Here is an 18992-nt window from a genome sequence, read left to right as displayed (position 1 = left end):
CTGGCCCTTGGATCTTAGACATTCTGCCTCCAAAAAAATGAGAAATAAATTCCTATTGGTTATAAGCCACTCACATTATGGTGTTTTGGAATAGCAGCCAAAATAGGCTAAGACACAGCCTGTCTAAACCGTCGTGGGTCTTTCAAGGCTAAACTCGGCTTCTTTCCATTTCCCATGCTGCTTCTTGGATTTTTTTTTTTTTTTTTTTTTTTTTTTTGGACAGGCAGAGTGGACAGTGAGAGAGAGAGACAGAGAGAAAGGTCTTCCTTTGCCATTGGTTCACCCTCCAATGGCTGCCGCGGCCGGCGTGCTGTGGCCAGCGCACCGCGCTGATCCGAAGCCAGGAGCCAGGTGCTTCTCCTGGTCTCCCATGGGGTGCAGGGCCCAAGCATTTGGGCCATCCTCCACTGCACTCCCTGGCCACAGCAGAGAGCTGGCCTGGAAGAGGGGAACTGGGACAGAATCCGGCGCCGGGACTAGAACCCGGTGTGCCGGCACCACAAGGTGGAGGATTAGCCTATTGAGCCGCGGCGCAGGCCCTGGATCTGTTTTGACATAGCTTTGTCTTGGAGTTGGAGGTGGAGCTAGGGCTTGGGGGCTGTGCTTTGTGTTTTTGTTCCAGTGTCTCTTTGAGAGATGAAGGTAGACTACCCTTCTTAGATTTGATGCTCAGTGATCAGTTTGTTTATTTATTATTCATTTGTTTGAAAGCCAGAATTAAAGACATTGTCCATCTGCTGGTTCACTTCCTGAATGGCCACAATGGCCGGAGCTAGGCCAGGCTGAAGCCAGGAACCAGGAGCTTCATCCAGGTCTCCAATGTGTGGGTGGCAGGGACCCAAACACTTGTGTCATCTTCCACAGCTTTTCCCAGGGCATTAGCAGGGAGTTAGATTGGAAGTGGAGCAGCTGGGACTCCAACCAGCACCCACATGGGATGCTGCATTTGCAGATGGTGGCTTTACCTGCTTATGCCACAACTCTGGCCCCGATCAGTCTTTTTTTTTTTTTTTTTTTTTTCCATCCATTGTGTTTTCTGTACTCCTGATTATAGTACTCTACTGACATGACCAGAACTCTCAGATTCCAACTGCCAGCTTCCTCCTGGATGTCCTATCAAAATGCTCTGTTTGGTGAGATACTTGACTCCTTTGACTCATGGCCAAATGCCTGATGTTTGCCTTGACCGGAGACTTCCGTATCATCTGTGCCAACTGGAACCTCTTCTGTAGACTGGGCCATTTTTGAAAGGTAACCTGGGGTTATTATCCCACATAAGAAAGATGTGGTTCCTTGTATTTCTGTAGGACTTTTGTATCATTTCGTTTGAGTGTATCCATGGTGTTTCTCAGCAAGATATAGAATTTCTGATCCACTAGCTTGTTGAATAAGTATATTAAATTTGCATTATAATACAGCAAAGATTGGTAAGAGTGAAACTAGAAGAAATGCAGAGTAACAATATGTTTCAATGAATATATTATCATTACATTAAAAAATGATGAATAAAATTTGAGAACATTGAATGTCTTCCTAGAGCATGTATATAAATGAATTCTTTTGAAAATGTTACCATGGCAAAGTAATAATATTAGTGTTGAATTTTTCTTTGTAAATGTTTCATATTTTACTCTTGATTTTTAACAAAAAATTATAGTTTACTGTTAGGTAAGTTATAGTTGCCTTAGATCAAATATTCAAATGTGAAAAAATTAAAAAGCATTGTTCAGATGAGGTCCCAAATTGTCCTTTGATTTACTGAAAATTTTTGACATTTTAATAGCCTGTCTCCAAAAGGGTAGAGTCATGGAAATGAAACACTTTGAGGAAATTCATAGTTTTCCAGCTGGAGAACATGAAACCAGAAGTAAAAAAAACCTTGACTGTGCCGTTAGCAGATGAAAAAGAAGCCTGGTTAGAGTTTGCAGAATGGAGCAGCCAGCTGTCAAATAGAGCCTGGAGAAACCACTGCATTGCTGAAAGCCTGCATCCCCTTTTCCTAAGAACCAATTCAGAAAGAGCTGCATCAGCTAGCTGCGCGCCTCTGCTGGAACTTCTGATCCCTGGCATTTTGGGCTCACCGTGCAGCATTCCTTGCACACTGGGATGAGTGCATGGGCATGGAGAACTGCACGCTGTCCTGGTGCCTGACTGAGGGCTGAGGCAGGCCGTTAGCGAAAGGAGCTCCGGCAGGGGCTGTCCCTGACAACCCCATGCACGCTGCTGGGAAACTGCTTCACACACCTGCCAGCTTCTGAATGTAAGAGCTCTGAGGAGTCCACTGCAGGAAACTTAAATGTTAAAGAAAATTAAAAATCGGGGCCGGTGCTGTGGTATAGCAGGTAAGGCCACCACCTGCAGTGCCAGCTTCCCATATGGGCACCAGTTCGAGTCCCAGCTGCTCCGCTTCCGATCCTGCTCTATGCTGTGGACTGGGAAAGCAGTAGAAGATGACCCAAGTCCTTGGGCCCCTGCAGCGGTATGGGAGACTCAGAAGAAACTCCTGGCTCCTGCCTTCGGATTGGCTCAGCTCCGGCCATTAAGGCCAACTGGGGAGTAAATCAGTGGATGGAGGACCTCTCTCTCTCTCTGCCTCTCCTGTCTCTCTCTGCCTCTCCTCTCTCTGTGTAATAAATAAATTTAATAATAAATAATAATAAATAATAAATCTTAAAGATAATTAAAATAAAATTTATTGCTTCTTCAGTGTTTTGCTCATTCTAGGAAGCTCTGTGGGTTTATTTCAATATGTGAAATAAAAGGGAATGATTATTTTCTGGTGAAGGTTAGGCGTTGGATGAGTAAGATTATACAGCTGTTTTGGAGAATAAAAAGCAGTAGTTTTGGAGAAGCACATATTTGGTTTAAGGAATTACCTATATACATTTAAACCTGAATTTCTGGGTGTAAGAGATGAACCAATGGATTTCTTTTAATATTAAGTATGGGATTAAGTCTATTTTTTTCTAAATATTTATTTATTTGAAAGAGTTACAGAGAGGGGGAGAAAGAGAGAGATTGAGAGATCGATATTCCATCTGCTGGTGCACTCCCCAAGTGACCACAACAGCTAGGGCTGAGGAAGGCTAAAGCCAAGAGCTTCATCCAGGTCTTCCAGGTGGAGGCTGGAGCCCAAGCACTTGAGCCATCTTCTGATTCTCCCAGGCACATTAGCAGGGAGCTGAATTGGAAGTAGAACAGCTGGACATGAACCAGTGTCCATATTTTGCCCATATATTGTCAGCATCGCATTACCCACTGTACCACAATACTTAAATATTTTGGTTCATTAAAATCTCTTTCATGATTTCTTTCCAGAATAAGGAGAGTCACTAAAGAGCCAAACGTGTCACGAGTATATATTTTCTCTGGAATTTGTGGGATGGCTGGTGAACAAAACTGGCATGATTCCAAACAAGCTTACCTGTACAGTTGTACTGAGCTAATTAGGGAGCAACTGAGCGGCAGTGCTGGCAGACTCGTGTCTCCTTCCAGGGGCCCTGGCAATCTTCTCTTCCACTGCCCCAGTGCATGGGAGCTACCCAGTCTGTGCTGCGGTGTCTCCTCCTTGCTTCCTGGCCGTTATTATGGAATTTTTGATTTTGTTTATATTTTTGCTTAAATTGTAATCTTTAGGTTGTGAATCATTTTTGTGGTCTTTTGCCATCTTCCCAAGTAACCAGTGTTGAAAACCAAAAACACTTTCTGCACAACCTTTCTTTATAATCACCAAATCAAATCAGATACCCCACCAAATATTTATTGTTGGTATGTTATAAAAATGGGTCAGATTATATTCTGTATATCTTGCCTTTCTCACTTAAAGGAACATGATAATATCTCCTATGTATTGCAAATTTTTATTTGAGAGAGAGAGAAGAGAGAGAGAGAAATTGAGCCCCATCCAACTGGTTCTTTCCCCAGTGACTACCACAGCTGGGGGCCAAAGCCAGGAGTTGGGAACTTAGTTCAGGTCTCCCTTGTAGGAGGCAGGAACCCTATTATTGAAGTCATCACAACTGCCTCCCAGGGGCTGCATTAGCAGGAGGCTAGAATTTGGATCTAGTGGTGGATGTTAAACCCAGGCACCTGATACAGGACGCAGGGCACCTAACTGGTGTCTTATCTGCTAGGCCAGATGCTCACCTGTGGTACATATATATATTTTTAAATTTTATTTTATTTGAAAGGCAGAATTAGAGAAAGGGAGAGGGAAAGAGAGGGAGGGAGAAGGAGGGAGAGAGACGGAGGGGTCTTCCATCTGCTGGTTTACTCCTAAATGGTCACAACAATGGCCAGAGCTGGGCTGATCCAAAGGCAGGAGCCAGGAGCTTCCTCCAGGTCTTCCACGCAGGTGCAGGGGCCCAAGGATTTAGACCATCTTCTGCTGCTTTCCCAGGCCGTAGCAGAGAGCTGGATCAGAAGTTGAACAGCTGGGACTCGAACCAGCACCCATATGGGATGCTGGCACTGCAGGTGGTGGCCTTACCCGTTATGCCACAGTGCCGGCCCCAACCCAGGCACAGTCTTTTTTTTTTTTTTTTTTTTTTAATAAAGCTTTTATTTAATGAACGCAAATTTCATAGGTACAACTTTAGGAATATAATGGTTCTTCCCCCCCATACCCATTCTCCCACCCCCTCTCCCGTCCCACCTCCTACTCCTTCTCCCATCCCATTCTTCATTAAGATTTATTTTTAATTAACTTTTTATATAGAAGACCAACTCTATACTCAGTAAAGATTTCAACAGTTTGCACCCACATACACACAATGTATAAAGTACTGTTTGAGAACAAGTTTTGCAGTTAATTCCAATAGTACAACTCATTAAGGACAGAGGTCCTACATGGTGAGTAAGTACATGGTGACTCCTGATGTTGATTTAACAATTGACACTCTTATTTATGATGTCAGTGATCACCCGAGGTTCTTGCCACGAGCTGCGGAGCCTATTGAAGCCTTTTTTTTTCCCCACAAACTCCTTCATTATCTAGACAAAGCCATAATCAAAGTGGAAGTTCTCCCTTCAGAGAAAAGTACATCCTTCTTTGATGTAGGCACATTATTAAATCGGTCAAAAGCTGTAGAGAAGGGGCCGGATGAGGTTGTGAAGGAATAAATATCCTTGGGCCCCTGCCCCTGTGTGGGAGACCCAGAAGAAGCTGTTGGCTTTGGATCAGCCTGCTCTGGCCATTGCAGCCATTTGGGATGTAAACTAGTGGATGGAAGACCTCTTTTTCTGCTTCTGCCTCTCTGCTACATGCCACCTTTGGTGTATTTTTTTTTTTTTTTTGGACAGGCAGAGTTATAGACAAAAAGGTCTTCCTTCTGTTGGTTCACTCACCCCCCAAATGGCCGTTACGGCTGGCGTGCTGCGCTGATCCGAAGCCAGGAGCCAGGTGCTTCCTCCTGGTCTCCCATGTGGGTGCAGGGCCCAAGCACTTGGGCCATCCTCCACTGCCTTCCAGGGCCACAGCAGAGAGCTGGACTAGAAGAGGAGCAACCGGGACAGAACCCGGTGCCTCAACCGGGACTAGAACCTGGAGGACCGGCACCGTAGGTGGAGGATTAGCCTAGTGAGCCGTGGCACCGGCTACCTCTGGTGTATCTTTAATAAGCTCTTTTATTTTGGGGGCTGGTGCTGTGGTGCAGTGGGTTAACGCCCTGGCCTGAAGTGCCCTCATTCCATATGGGCACCAGTTCGAGACCCAGCTGCTGCACTTCCAATACAGCTCTCTGCTATGGCCTGGGAAAGCAGTAGAAGATGGCCCAAGTCCTTGGCCCCCTGCACCTGTGTGGGGAACCCAGGAGAAGCTCCTGGCTCCTGGCTTCAGATCAGCACAGCGCTGGTCGTTGCGGCCAATTGGAGAGTGAACCATCGGATAGAAGACCTCTCTCTCTCTCTTTTTCAGCCTCTCCTCTCTCTGTATAACTCTGACTTTCAAATAAAATAATAATTAAAAAATAAGTTCTTTTATTTTTAAATTAACAGACTTTAATTTTTGAGCAGTTTTACGTTTGTAGAACAATTGAGTGGCAAGCACAAAGAGTTCCTATGTATGTATATATATTTCTTAAATCATATTGCTAAGTGAAATAAACCAAGCTGAAAAGGCTATATAATGTATACTTCCAAATATATGACATTATGAAAAAGGAGAAACTGTGGAGACAATAAAACATTTGGTGATTGAGGTTTTTGGGAGGGGAATGGACAAATAGGTGAAGCACAGAGGATTGTTAGGACAGTGAACCAATCCTATATAATATCATAATGGTGGACATATGTCATTACACATTTTCAAAACCCACTGACTGTATAATAGTAAGAGTGAATTGTTTATATTAACTATGGATGCCCTTTCCTGGCTTGATAGCGTCTTTGGTGACATGTCTGTTTAGAGGTTTATTATTTTTTTGGCTCATTTTTCAATTGGGTTATTTTCTTATTGTTAATTTTCAAGAATTCTTTGTACGTTTTAGATATAGTCTTTATCAGATGTGCCTTTTACAAGCACTTTATCTCCAGTCTGTAGCTTGTCTTATCACGTTGAGATTATTATTTGCAGAGATTTTAATTTAAATGAAATCAACTTATAAATTATTTCCTTCATTGAGTCATGCCTTTGGTGTAACTAAAAGGTCATTGGCAAGCCCAAGGCCACCTGCCTTTTGTCCTGTATTATATTCTGGGAGTTTTATAGTTTTCTGATTCCCATTTAGCTCTGTGATCCATTTTGAGTCAATTTAAAGTTTTTTTCTCCTTATTTCAGAGGTAGGAAAGAGGGAGAGAGCCGGAGGAGAGCACAGAAGTGTGTGTGTGTGTGTGTGTGTGTGTGTGTAAGGAGAGAGAGAGAGAGAGAGAGAGAGAGAGAGGGAGGGAGAGAGAGAGAGAGAGATTGAATTCACCGTCCATTGGTTTAGTCTTCAAATGGTCGCAATAGCTGGGAGCCCAGAACTCAATCCAGGTCTCCCACATGCATGGCAGGAGCCCAGTTACCTGAGCCATTCATTACTGCTGCCCCCTAGCATCATGTTAACAGAAAGCCAGAGTCAGGAGCCAGAGCTGGGAATCTAACTCACTCTGACATGGGGTGTGAGTGTCTTAACTGGTGTCTTAATTTCCAGACCAAATGCCTGCTCTCTTGAATTGACTTTTGTGAAAGATGTAAAGTCAGTGTCTAGATTCCTTTCTTTCTTTTCTTTTTTTCCCTCTTTTTTTTCTTTATTGTACATATGGTTTCCCGGTTATTCCAGCACCATTTGATCAAATGATTATCTTTTCTCTACTGTATTACTTTTTCTTCTTTCTCAAAGATTATTTGGAGGCCGGCGCTGTGGCTCACTTAGTTAATACTCCACCTGCAGCGACGGCATCCCATATGGGTGCCAGGTTCTAGTCCTGGTTGCTCCTCTTCCAGTCCAGCTCTCTGCTGTGGACCAGGAGGGCAGTGGAGGATGGCCCAGGTGCTTGGGCCCTGCACCTGCATGGGAGACCAGGAAAAGCACCTGGCTCCTGCCTTCGGATCTGTGCAGCATGCCGGCCGTAGCGGCCATTTGGAGGGGGTAAACTAAAGGAAGGATGACCTTTCTCTCTGTCTCTCTCCCTCTCTCTCACTGTCTATAATTCTACCTGTCAAATAAAAAAATTAAAAAAAAATCAGTTGACTATGTGGGTCTATTTCTGAACTCTCTGTTCTGACTCATTGATCTATTTGTCTGTTCTTTCGCCAGTTGTAGCAGTCAGGTAGTGTCAGTCCTCTGACTTTATTCTTCTCCTTCAATATTTTGATAGTTTTCTATTTCTTTTTCTTTTCATATAAACTTTAGAACATTCACAAAATAACTTGCTGTGATTTTAATTGGAGTTGTGAGATTGTGCTGAACCTATAGATCAAGTTGGGAAGAACTGACATCTTAACAGTATTAAATCTTTTTGTCCATGAACATAGAGTATCTGTCCATTTAGATACTTTTTGATTTCCTTCATCAGAGTTTTATGGTTTTGTTCATATAAATGTTATGTATATTTTGTTTTATGCCAAAACATATTATTTTTGATGCTAATATAAAAGGCACTGTATTTTTTATTTTAAATTCCAATTGTTCATTGCTGGTCTATAAGAAAGCAGAAGTCGACTTTTGTTTATTATCCTTGGAATCTGTCACTTTACTTTAAATGCTTAGTTCCAGGAATTTTTAAAAAAGGATTTATTTATTCAAAAGGAAGAGTTCACAGAGAAAGAGAGATCTTCTATTCACTGGTTCTCTCTCCAGATGCCTAAATGTCTGGGACTGGGCCAAGCCAAAGCTTGGAACCTAGAACTCTGTCTGGGTCTCCCATGTGAACTGCAGGGGTCCAGACACTTGGCTGTCTTTTGCTACTTTGCCATGTGCATTAGCAGAGAACTGGATTGAAAGTGGAGAAGCTAGGACTGGAACCAGTGCCCAAATGGATGCGGGCATCACAGGCAGCCGCTTAACTGACAGTGCCACAATGCTGGCCCCCTACCACTACCCCCACCCAGAAAAATTTTTTTGTTAATTCCTTGGCATTTTCTAAATAGACAATGAAGACATTTTTATTTATGAATGAAGACAGTTTTATTTATTCCTTCATAATCTGTATACCTTTTATTCCTTTTCTTATCACGTTAGGTAGGCCTTCCAGTATGTTGTTGAAAAGGAGTAGTAACAGTGGACCTCCTTGCCTTGTTCCTGATATTAGTGGGAAATCATGCAATTTCTCAACTTTCAGCATAATGCAGATTTTTTAAAAGATTTATTTATTTATTTGAAAGTCAGAGTTACAGAGAGAGAGAGAGAGAGAGAGAGAGAGAGAGTCTTCCATCCGATGGTTCACTCCCCAACTGGCTGCAATGGCCAGAGCTGTGCTGATCCAGAGCCAGGAGCCAGAAGCCAGGAGCTTCTTCCGGGTCTCCCACGTGGGTGCAGGGGCCCAAGGACTTGAGCCATCTTCTGCTGCTTTCCCAGGCCACAGCAGAGAGCTGGATCAGAAGTGGAGCAGCCGGGTCTCTAACCGGTGCCCATATGGGATGCCGGTGCTTCAGGTCAGGGTGTTAACCTGCTGCACCACGGCGTTGACCCCATGGTGTAGGTTTTTTACAGATGCTTGTCTCAGTCTGTACTGTCATAACAGGAGACCACAGACTAGGTAATTTAGAAAGAATAGAGATTTGTTTTTTTTTTTTTTTTTTTTTTTTTTTTTTATAGTTTTTGGGGCTGGGAAGTTCACTATCAGGGTGCCAGCAAGTTCAGTTATTTGGTGAGGGCTACTCTCTGCTTCCAAAATGGTTCCTCTGGAAGGCAGGAATGCTGTGTCTTCATATGGTAGGAAAGTAGAAGAGCAAGCAATACTATGTGAAGCCTTCTTTGCAAAGCCCTTAATCCCATAGATGAGGGAGGAGCCTTCAGGATCTGATCACCTCTTAAAGGCCCCTCTGACCTGTCATCACGTTGAAATTAATTCTCAATCATCTGAATTTTGGATTGACACATTCAAACCATACCAGTGTTATTTATCAAGTTGAGGAAGTTCTTTAATTCTAGTTTACAAGTGTGTATGTTCTCTTCAATGGCTGCATACTGTTCCATTGTATGTGTGTGTCACAGTTCATTAACACAGAGTGAAGCCAACTTTTTAAACTATTGTGATATGGCTATATTTAATAATCATGGTAATGGTATATTCATAAGTGTTCATGGATTCCTCTCCTTTACATCTGGCCAAAGGAAGACAAAATGATGGTAAGTTATACAGTGCTTTGAAAGCCAACCTAAGGAGTTTTGATCAGAATGGCAAGTGGTTGAGATTGGATATAAAGTAGCTTATGTTGCATATTGTGGGAGTCGGGAGTAAGATTTAGATAGGCAGATGCCTTCCTCTTTCACCAGGAAGCATAAACCCTCCTATGGGTTTTTGATCTTTGCCAGTACATTTAGATTGGTTTCTAAACACAGCTTGGCAGCCAGATAATGCTATTTTTTGTTCTGTGAACTTAAAAATCAGTTCCTATGTAGAGTTACCCAGTCATATTTGATGAACTGGATTTCTCCTTAAATCAGAAGTTGACAAATTATAGCCCATGGTCCAAATTTGAACTCCTGCCTATCTTTTTTTAAATTCAGCTTCTTATTTCAAGATAATTGTAGATTCATATGCAGTTATAAGAAATAATACAAACTGTGGACCTGTGTTATTCCTCCAATTACAATATCTTCCAAAACTGTGGCACAGTGTTGCAACCAGGATATTGACAGTGATGGAGACTATGTATAGAACTGTTCTGTTATCCCGAGGACCACTGTGTTGTCCTTTTACAGCCACATCCACCATCTTCCTTGCTCCTTGACTGTCCCTAACCCTTGGTAAATGGTAATCTGTTTTCCATTTCTGTAATTTTGTCTTTTCAAGAATGTTGTAGGAGTGGAGTCATCCAGTGTGTAACCTTTGGCATTGGCTTTCTTCCAATTAGCATAATTCCCTAGAGATTCACTCAAGTGGTTCCATGCACCGATACTTTGTTCCCTTTTATTACCCAGTAGTATTCCATGGTATGGATGTCCCACAATTTGTTGAACCATTCACATGATGAAGGTTATCTAGATTGTTTCCAGGTTTTTATTATGCAGGAAGCTGCTATAGGAATTCATGTTGTGTAAACATAAGTTTTCATTTCTCTGCAATAAATGCTTAGGAATGTAGTTTCTGGGTCATGTGGTAATTTAATTTTTTTAAATGAGAATTATTTTAATATTTTTTTCTCTAAAGCTGAATATACAAAGACAATGGAAGTAATGCATTATTCTGCTGTAAAAATGGGTGGAATATGTCAGAATCTGCTCACTGAATTTTAAATACTTGTCTAGAGAAACTGTCTGAAGAAAAGCAGGAAAGGCTTTGACAGGAGCACTTTTATGGAGGGACACAGTGCAAGTGTGCCTGTCCGGCAATGTTGTATATCACCTCTCTCACATTTGTGTCTTGGTTCCTCCATGGAACATCCTCTTGGGAGGCACCACGTGGCATGCAAATGTCCGCGGGAAGGAACAGCTTTCTTCTGCTGCCGTGATAGGGCATTGCTCTCCAGCAGGTGACGGTGCCTTGTGCTGTTCCACTGTGAGCTGCGGCGTGATCTGCACGAAGCTCCCTTACACCTGCTGTTTCTAGTGCTAAATACAGAAGAGCGTGCTGAGGGTTTTCAGCATAATTCTCCAGTTCCTGGATACAACTATATACTTTGTCATCCAAAATCTTGTTATCTTTTTCATCAATGATTTTGTAACCCGTCTTTTAGGCAGATTGTGTCTTTTGACAGCAGCTTCCCAGCCAGTTTTTCTTCTCTGGCCCCAGTGGAAGGGGCGGGGATTCTGGCTCTTAGTCTTTGCTGGAGCTCTGTGAAGCCAGTCTGGGGCCAGTAAGCAGGCCTGCATCTGCTGGTACACAGAGCTTCCACATTTCAGTGGCTACAGGCTGATCTGGTGAATTGTCGTGGTATTTATCTTCCATGGTTTTTTTCTTCCAAAACTGCATTTGTGTTAGTACAGTTGCCTTTTCAGAGGCTTGAGTCTTTCACCAGAGCCGGTTCCACAGTGAGGGCCCTCAGTGCAAAAGCTGAGTTTCAGATTCTGCAGGGAGCAGCTACATAATCTCATTTCAGCAGCACCCCCAGGCAGTGGTGGTCAAGGGCTGTGGCTCTTGGTCTGCTGGCAACCAGAAGGCTCTGTCCCAACACCATGGCCCTGGGAGCCGCCACACGCACACACACACAGCTCCTGGGGTGACTGATGGTGGCACAGAACAACGACACTGAAGTAATTTAGTTTTACAGGAAACTACCAAACTTTCCCAGAATTCTTCACAATTTTACATTCCCACCAACAATATATGAATGATTGAGTTGTTCAGAATCCTTGTCAGTGTTTGATAGTGTCACTATATTTATTTTAGCCATTCTCATAGTTGTGAGGTGATATCTCCACATGGTTTTCATTTTCATTTCCCTAATGAACAATTACGTAGAACATTTTTTATATGTTTATTTGTTACTTGTATATCCTCTTTGGTCAAATGCTTTTAGTAAAATGTTAGGCATTTCTAACTGGATATTTATTAATATTGTTTGAGTTCTTCTTATAACCTAAATTCTAGGAGAAACCACAGATGTGTGATTTGTGAATATTTTCTCCTAGACTGTAGCTTGTCTTTTTATCTTCATAATAAGGCTTTTTGCAGATTCAAAGTTTTAATTTTGATGAGTTCCAACTTATCAGTTTTTTCTTTTATGGGTCATGCTTTTTGTGTCAGTTTAAGAACTTTTTACATTGCTTTCATCCTAAAGAGTTTTTCCTTTTTGTAATTTACTTATTTTATGCCTTTAATTCTAAAAAATATACAGCTTAAAATTTTATGTTTAGGTCCACAATCCATTTCGAGTTGATTTTTGTCTCAGTTAAGGATGAGACTGGTGTTGAGATTCACTAAAATTTCTTTTATTATAGTTGTATTGATTTGAGAGGGAGATTTGAGAAACAGAGAGTTAGGCACTCCTCATGCTTCCATATGTTGATTCACTCCCTAAATGCCTGCAACAACCGGGGCTGGACAGTGGCTAGAACCAGAGCCAAGAACAGAATCCAGATCTCCCATGTGGATGACAGGAGTCCATTTACCCACTGCTGCCTCCAAGGGTCACCACTGGTGGGAAGCTGGAGTCAGGAGCTGAAGCTGAGGGTGGAAGCCAGGCACTCTGCTGAGGGATACAGGTCTTAATCACTAGGCTGAAGGCCTACTCTGGGTTCCATTTTTGTCAGAAAGAATACTGTGCACTGATTGTTAATCCTGGGAGTTCTATGGCTACACGGAGGAGGATAACAGAGATCATTCTGCTGACTACAGGAATACAAGTCCAAACACATCTGCCCATTCCATCGGAGTATTGGAGTTGCCAAGGGAAAATGTGTCACAGTTGAGGACGTGGACCAGTGCTTTGCTCACACAAAGAGACCAATATCAGCTTTAATGTGAGTGGTATGCATGGGTCTTCTATGGCCAGTGAGTCCCTCTCAGCAGTCTATGTAGGACAGTTTGCCTATTGAGCACCCCTTTGATGCTGCATAGAAAGGACCCAGCTCCCTCCTGGCTGCTAATAGATGTGGCAGTGGAGTTGGCCAGGTGACATGTGGCACACATGCTTTAATAGAACATAGGAGCACACAAAGAGCTTGTAACAGGGCAAGATATTCCCGCACAAAGCATAGACCTGTCACAAGCTGTGTGGGCTCTTTATCTATTGGTAAGAAGTATTTCAGGCTCAAGGTCTGAGTGGAGACCAAAACACTGTGTACATGAGATTGCCTTTACCAACAAAAATTTTTGGCCTAAGGACATTCAGTTCATTCAGCATCATTTGTGGAAATTCATTAATTTGCTCCCATTCAGGGGCTGGTGCTGTGGCATAGCGGGTAAAGCTGCTGCTTGCAGTGCTGGCATGCCATATGGGTGCTGATTCAAGTCCCAGCTGCTCCACTTCCAATCCAGCTCTCTGCTATGGCCTGGGAAAGCAGTAGAAGATGACCCAAATCTTTGGGCCCCTGTACCCACATGGGAGACCCGGAAGAAGCTCCTGGCTCTGGCTTCAGATTGGTCCAGTTTCAGATCAATTAAGTTCTGGCCATTGTGGCCAGAGTGAACCAGTAGATGGAAGTCTGTCTGTCTGTCTGTCTCTCTTTCTCTCTGTTTAACTCTGCCTTATAAATAAATAAATCTTTTAAAAAATGACTCAGACATAATTGAGTAGATCTATTTCTGTGTTGTTGTTATTTTCCATTGATCTATATGTCTGTTTCTCTGCCAATTCCACACTGTCTTAGTTACTGTAGGTATATATTAGGTTTTAATATTGGGTGGAGTCATTCTCCCCACTTCATTGTTCTAAGATTGTTTTAGCTATTTTAAGGCCTGTGACTTTCCATATAAATTTCAGAATAAACTTGATCTATGTCAAAGATAAAACTTGATGGGATTTTGATAGGAGTTACATTAGTTATTAGTCCATTTGGAAACAGTTAATATATTTATTACATTGAGTCATTCAATCCATGAGCATAGAATGCCTCTCCATTTTTCTGGGATTTTAAATGTTTCTTTTATTAACATTCTATAATTTTTGTTTAGATCATGTACATATTTACTAAGCCCATAGCTGATTTTTTTCATTTTCTTTGGAGTGACTGTCAATGATATTGTCTTTAATTTTAATATGCTCATTGTTAGTATGTTGAACTGCAATTGATTTTGGGCTTTTGATCTTATGCATTTCAACCTTGCTGAAGTCACATATACTAGGAGAGTTTTTTTTTTTTTTTTTTTTTTGTATGCTCCTTAGGATTTTCTCCATGGACAACCATGTTGTCTGGAAATAGAGACAGTTCTAACCTTTTGTATGTCTGTATTTGTTTTCCCTGCCTTACTGCAGTGGTTAGAACTTCCAGTGTTGTACTCAGTAAGAGTGGTGGGAGCAGACATCCTTACTTTGGTCCCAATCTTAGGGGGAAGGTTCAGTCTCTCACTATCATTTAGCTGTGATCTTAGCTGCAGGTGTTTTGCAGATGTTCTTCATTGAGTGTGGTAGTTCCTGTCTGTTCCTAACTTCCTAAGAGTTTTATTGTGAATGAGTCTTCTATCACCTGTTTTTCTAAGGTCTTATTAGAACACAGGCACACTTATTTGCTGTCAGTGTCTGCTTTTGCAGTATGACAGGTGAATTGAGTAGTTGTGAAGAGGCCATATGACTCTCAAAACCTAAACTATTTATTATCTGGATTATGTTCTGAATCCTACAGTAATTTTGTGAAGTCTTTTTTTGGTTGTAATTTTTTTTACTAAGTCGCTATAAACTTAGTAAATATGTACATGATCTAAATAAAAATTATAGAATGCTAATAAAAGAAATGTTTAAAATCCCAGAAAAATGGAGAGGCATTCTATGCTCATGGATTGAATGACTCAATGTAATAAAGATGTCAACTGTTTCCAAATGGACTACTAACTCCTGTTGGAGTTCTTCCTGGCTTCTGATATCATGTTGGTTGCAAACTTGTAATGATTTTACATGTGTATTCTCAACTGGTAAAGACCTAGAGCCTGAGTCATTGGCTGGTGCTAACCCCAGGAGAAAGCAGGGAGCATGACTGTGTATGGATCTAACTGCCTTTCAAAGGCCCTAGGCATGCTAATGTGTCTATATTTCCGTCAGTCATAGTGTTTTGGAGTGTTCTAGCATGTTAACCCAAAAGCTACTGCTAACTTCATATTTTAACCATCATTTGAACAAATTACTTACGTTACACTTATTTCATGGCCTGAAGCTTCTTTTCTGTCCTAATTCTTTGACTTTCCCTGTAGTCAGCATTGCTGTGTTTGAGAATGTGGACGCCATGGAAAGATATCACTTTGGTGATACCTAAGAATGCAGTGAAGTGTTGCATACATACTCAATAATTCCTTGTATTGTGGTTACATATTTAACATAATGCATATTAAATATATATGCTATGTATTTATTATACAAAGAGATTTTATATATTAAGAGGGTTTAAGGGCCTGCGCTGTGGCGCAGCAGGTTAAAGCCCTGGCCTGAAGCACCGGCATCCCATATGGGCGCCGGTTCCAGTCCCAGCTGCTCCTTTTCTGATCCAGCTCTCTGCTATGGCCTGGGAAAGCAGTAGAAGATGGCCCAAGACTTTGGGCCCCTGCACCCATGTGGGAGACCCGGAAGAAACTCCTGGCTCCTGGCTTGGGATCAGCACAGCTCCGGCCGTTGTGGCCATTTGGGGAGTGAACCAGCAGATGGAAGACCTTTCTCTCTGTCTCTACCTCTCTCTGTAACTCTTTCAAATAAATAAAATAAATCTTTTTTGAAAAAGAGGGTTTAAAGATTTTATATATTAAGGAGATTTTAAAGCGTTTAGCTTTGATAAGTTTCTTTCTTTGCCTGGGTTAGCTATAGCTGGATAAATTGTGACTTGAGTCCTTAAGTTAGAAAATAAGTGAGCATACTTTTAAAAGATTTATTTATTTATTTGAAAGGTAGAGTCAGAGAGAGAGGGAGAGACAGAGTATAAGAAATCTTTCATCTGATAGTTCACTTCCCCGGTGGCCAATGGCTGGGGCTGGGCCAATTCGAGCTAGGAGCCTGGAGCTCCATCCAGGTCTCCTGTGTCAGTGCAGGGACCCAAGTGCTTGGGCCTTCTTCCGCTGTTTTCCCAGGTGCATTAGAAGGGAGCTGGATTGAAAGTGGAGCACCCGGGACATGAACCAATGTCCAAATGGGATGCTAATGTTACAGATGGTGGCTTAACCTGCTGTGCCGGAACTCTGGCCCTGTGAACATACCTTTAATTGCTGGAAGATAAGCCATTATGGTTTTGTTTTATGGATTGTTAATTGATGTAGATATTAGGTCCTGTATCTCTACATGCACATTTTATTCTGCTTTCTTGAACTACTCTCTCCAGAACATGCTTTCAGTGACAATCTCCCTTTGCTTTCTTTTTGCTAATTTCCCTTCTTCTAATTACTGCTTCCTCCCTCAGCAATGTCTTCTCTTATTCTCCCATTTTGACCCTGCTTCTCTTCTGAATCCCTAGCATTTCTTTAATACTCATTTGGCATGTAATCGTATTGTTTGAAGACATCTTATTTTGTTGTCTGGTTATTGCTTAACTTTACAGTAGTTATTTAACTTTAATGTATATATGTATTTTCTCTGAAAAGGCATTGGAAGTTGAGCAAGGGCTTATTTACTTATTTAGCCCTCTTCCTGTGTCTACGTATATTTGTGCTATACAATGACTATTAGTTCAATGAGTGAAAGAAAGAATGATTGAGGTTATACTGTGTGTAATATTATGTTTGGAAGTTGTCTTTTCTGTAAAATCCTTTTCGTACAGTGCAGATCAATAGATATTAATATTAATGAACCTCAATAAATGGCTGCTATGTTTTTAACTCACCTTCAACAGAAACTATCCATATTTAGAAATTTGATTATGATTGCTTGTTGTATGCCCAATAGCTGACTCTCCAGATAATTATTAGAGACATAAGCTCCTAGCTTCTATGTTAGTGTTTAATATTTATGGCAGAGAAGTCTTTGTACAAATATGTAAAAATATTTGTGAGTAAAGGAAATGGTTCCCAGCATGACAGAAAAAAAATTTATCTTAAAAAAATCTGCAGTTATCTGCAGTTTCCCCAAGGTTGTGTTTATATAAAAAAGACATTGTTTTATGTTCCGGAATCAAGAGATGATTTTATGATTTAACAAGTTCCATGAAGAACTTTGGTAAGGTTATCAGTGCCAGCGTAACTACTGCAGAGATCACATAGCAATATTAGTCTCTGGATTTATTGAGTTGGCTGCGTTCCTTTAGTATCATTCATGTTTTTCTCCCGAGGGTACCACTTTCCTCTCTTGACTTAATACCAAGATACGGAAACGCATTTGTGCTGCAGCGTATGATGTTGGGAAATGAATGCTTGCTTATTATCTCTCTCTACAGGACCTTTCATGACCATAGCTAGATTTTTGCCACCTTAATATAAACAGGCAGCGTTCAGAAGTGTGTTCTCTAGCAAGGGACAAGTTGGTTTGGTAGACGGCACCAGTACTTCATGCTTGGACAGCGATCAGAACTGCACTCCAGATGCTTATTAACTCTGTGTTCTTGGATGACTTTGCCTCAGTTTTTCTCGTTTGTAAAGTGGAGATAGTGGTTCCTGCCTTGCCTATATGTTTCTGTGAATAGATACCAAGGAAAGAACCCAGTATGGTACCCAGCTCCTGGCGGATGCACAGAGCATGTCTGTTGCAGTACAGTGTATGTAGTGGGGACATCATGGAACATCTTACTGCCAAGTTTTTGCCCCCTGTTTGGTGAAGGTGGCTGAGGGCTATGCATCATCACACTCCCTGAAAGAGCTGCAGTGCGAGGCAAGGAGGCAGCCAGGCCACTGGCTAACCCCGACCTTGACCTCAACTTGAAGTGCAGCCTCCCTTTCAGAAGGCTTGATGATGGGGTCCACCTATGAGGGTCCATGAGGCAAGCATGGTTGATTATTATGTAAGCCCATGGTTCTCTCATCACTTGGGGAAAGAGTCTTTCAAAATGACATGTGGAGGCCAACATGGGCACACATATTCTCAGCTTCCACTTCCTTGCTTTCTGGAGGTGGTACCACTCCTGCTGCTCCACTCCAGTTTCTCATGAGTGAGTGCCTTGTGGGTCAGTGAGCTCCTGTCAGATGACAGGTCTAGCAGAAGAGGGGCAGTTCCTCAACAGCTCTCGGTATGCACGCAGCCTGTAGCAGTTGGGCCTGCAGCTGCCTCTGCCTCTGCGGTCCTTTTCCCAGAGTCCTGTGCCTTTCCAGGGTACCTGCACACAGCCCTGCCTGGGAGAGCGGCGTCAGGGGGGGAGAGAACAGGGCCTGAGGGTGGAGGCTGTGGAACCTCAACATTTCAGTGTAGAGGATGATGAGCCTCTAGGATATATGGAAAAAGTAGCTAGATAAGGACTGCTCATGAAACCAGGAGAGAAGAGGATATGGAGAAGAAAGGGGTGGCCAATCGCAACCCTGGGACCTGGAGCCAACTTGGCTGACCTTGGTGGCAGGGGGAGCAGAAGGGCAAAAGCCAACACCCAGGGTCGGATGGTGAGGAAATGAGACCAGAACAGAATCCAGCTTCTATTTCAGCAGGCTTGGCTGGAGAGTGAAGGAACTAGGTCAACAGGTAAGTTCAAAAGGGATATCATTTTTAAACATGGGAGAGACTCAAAAATGTGTATATTATAAGGGGGAAGATATTGATGAAAATAAACCCATTTAAATGTACACTGCCCTTTGTCATTTTACATGTAGATTTTCATCTTAACTTCTTGACCACCTTTCTGACCCCTTTAAAAATT

At 42.1% G+C, this 18992-nt stretch overlaps 1 protein-coding gene and 1 pseudogene across 2 annotated transcripts in view; one reads left to right on the top strand and one right to left on the bottom strand.

Annotated features, from left to right (window-relative positions):
* Positions 1-18992, top strand: part of MSRA (methionine sulfoxide reductase A) — a 412643-nt gene that overhangs the window by 11768 nt on the left and 381883 nt on the right. The window lies entirely within an intron of this gene.
* Positions 10774-11456, bottom strand: LOC100338300 (NADH dehydrogenase (ubiquinone) complex I, assembly factor 6 pseudogene; annotated as a pseudogene).

Source organism: Oryctolagus cuniculus, chromosome 2, assembly GCF_964237555.1.
Source record: "Oryctolagus cuniculus chromosome 2, mOryCun1.1, whole genome shotgun sequence".
Classification (NCBI taxonomy): Eukaryota; Metazoa; Chordata; class Mammalia; order Lagomorpha; family Leporidae; genus Oryctolagus; species Oryctolagus cuniculus.
Note: the sequence above shows the minus strand (reverse complement) of the source record. Positions and strands in the feature narration are given on the sequence as shown.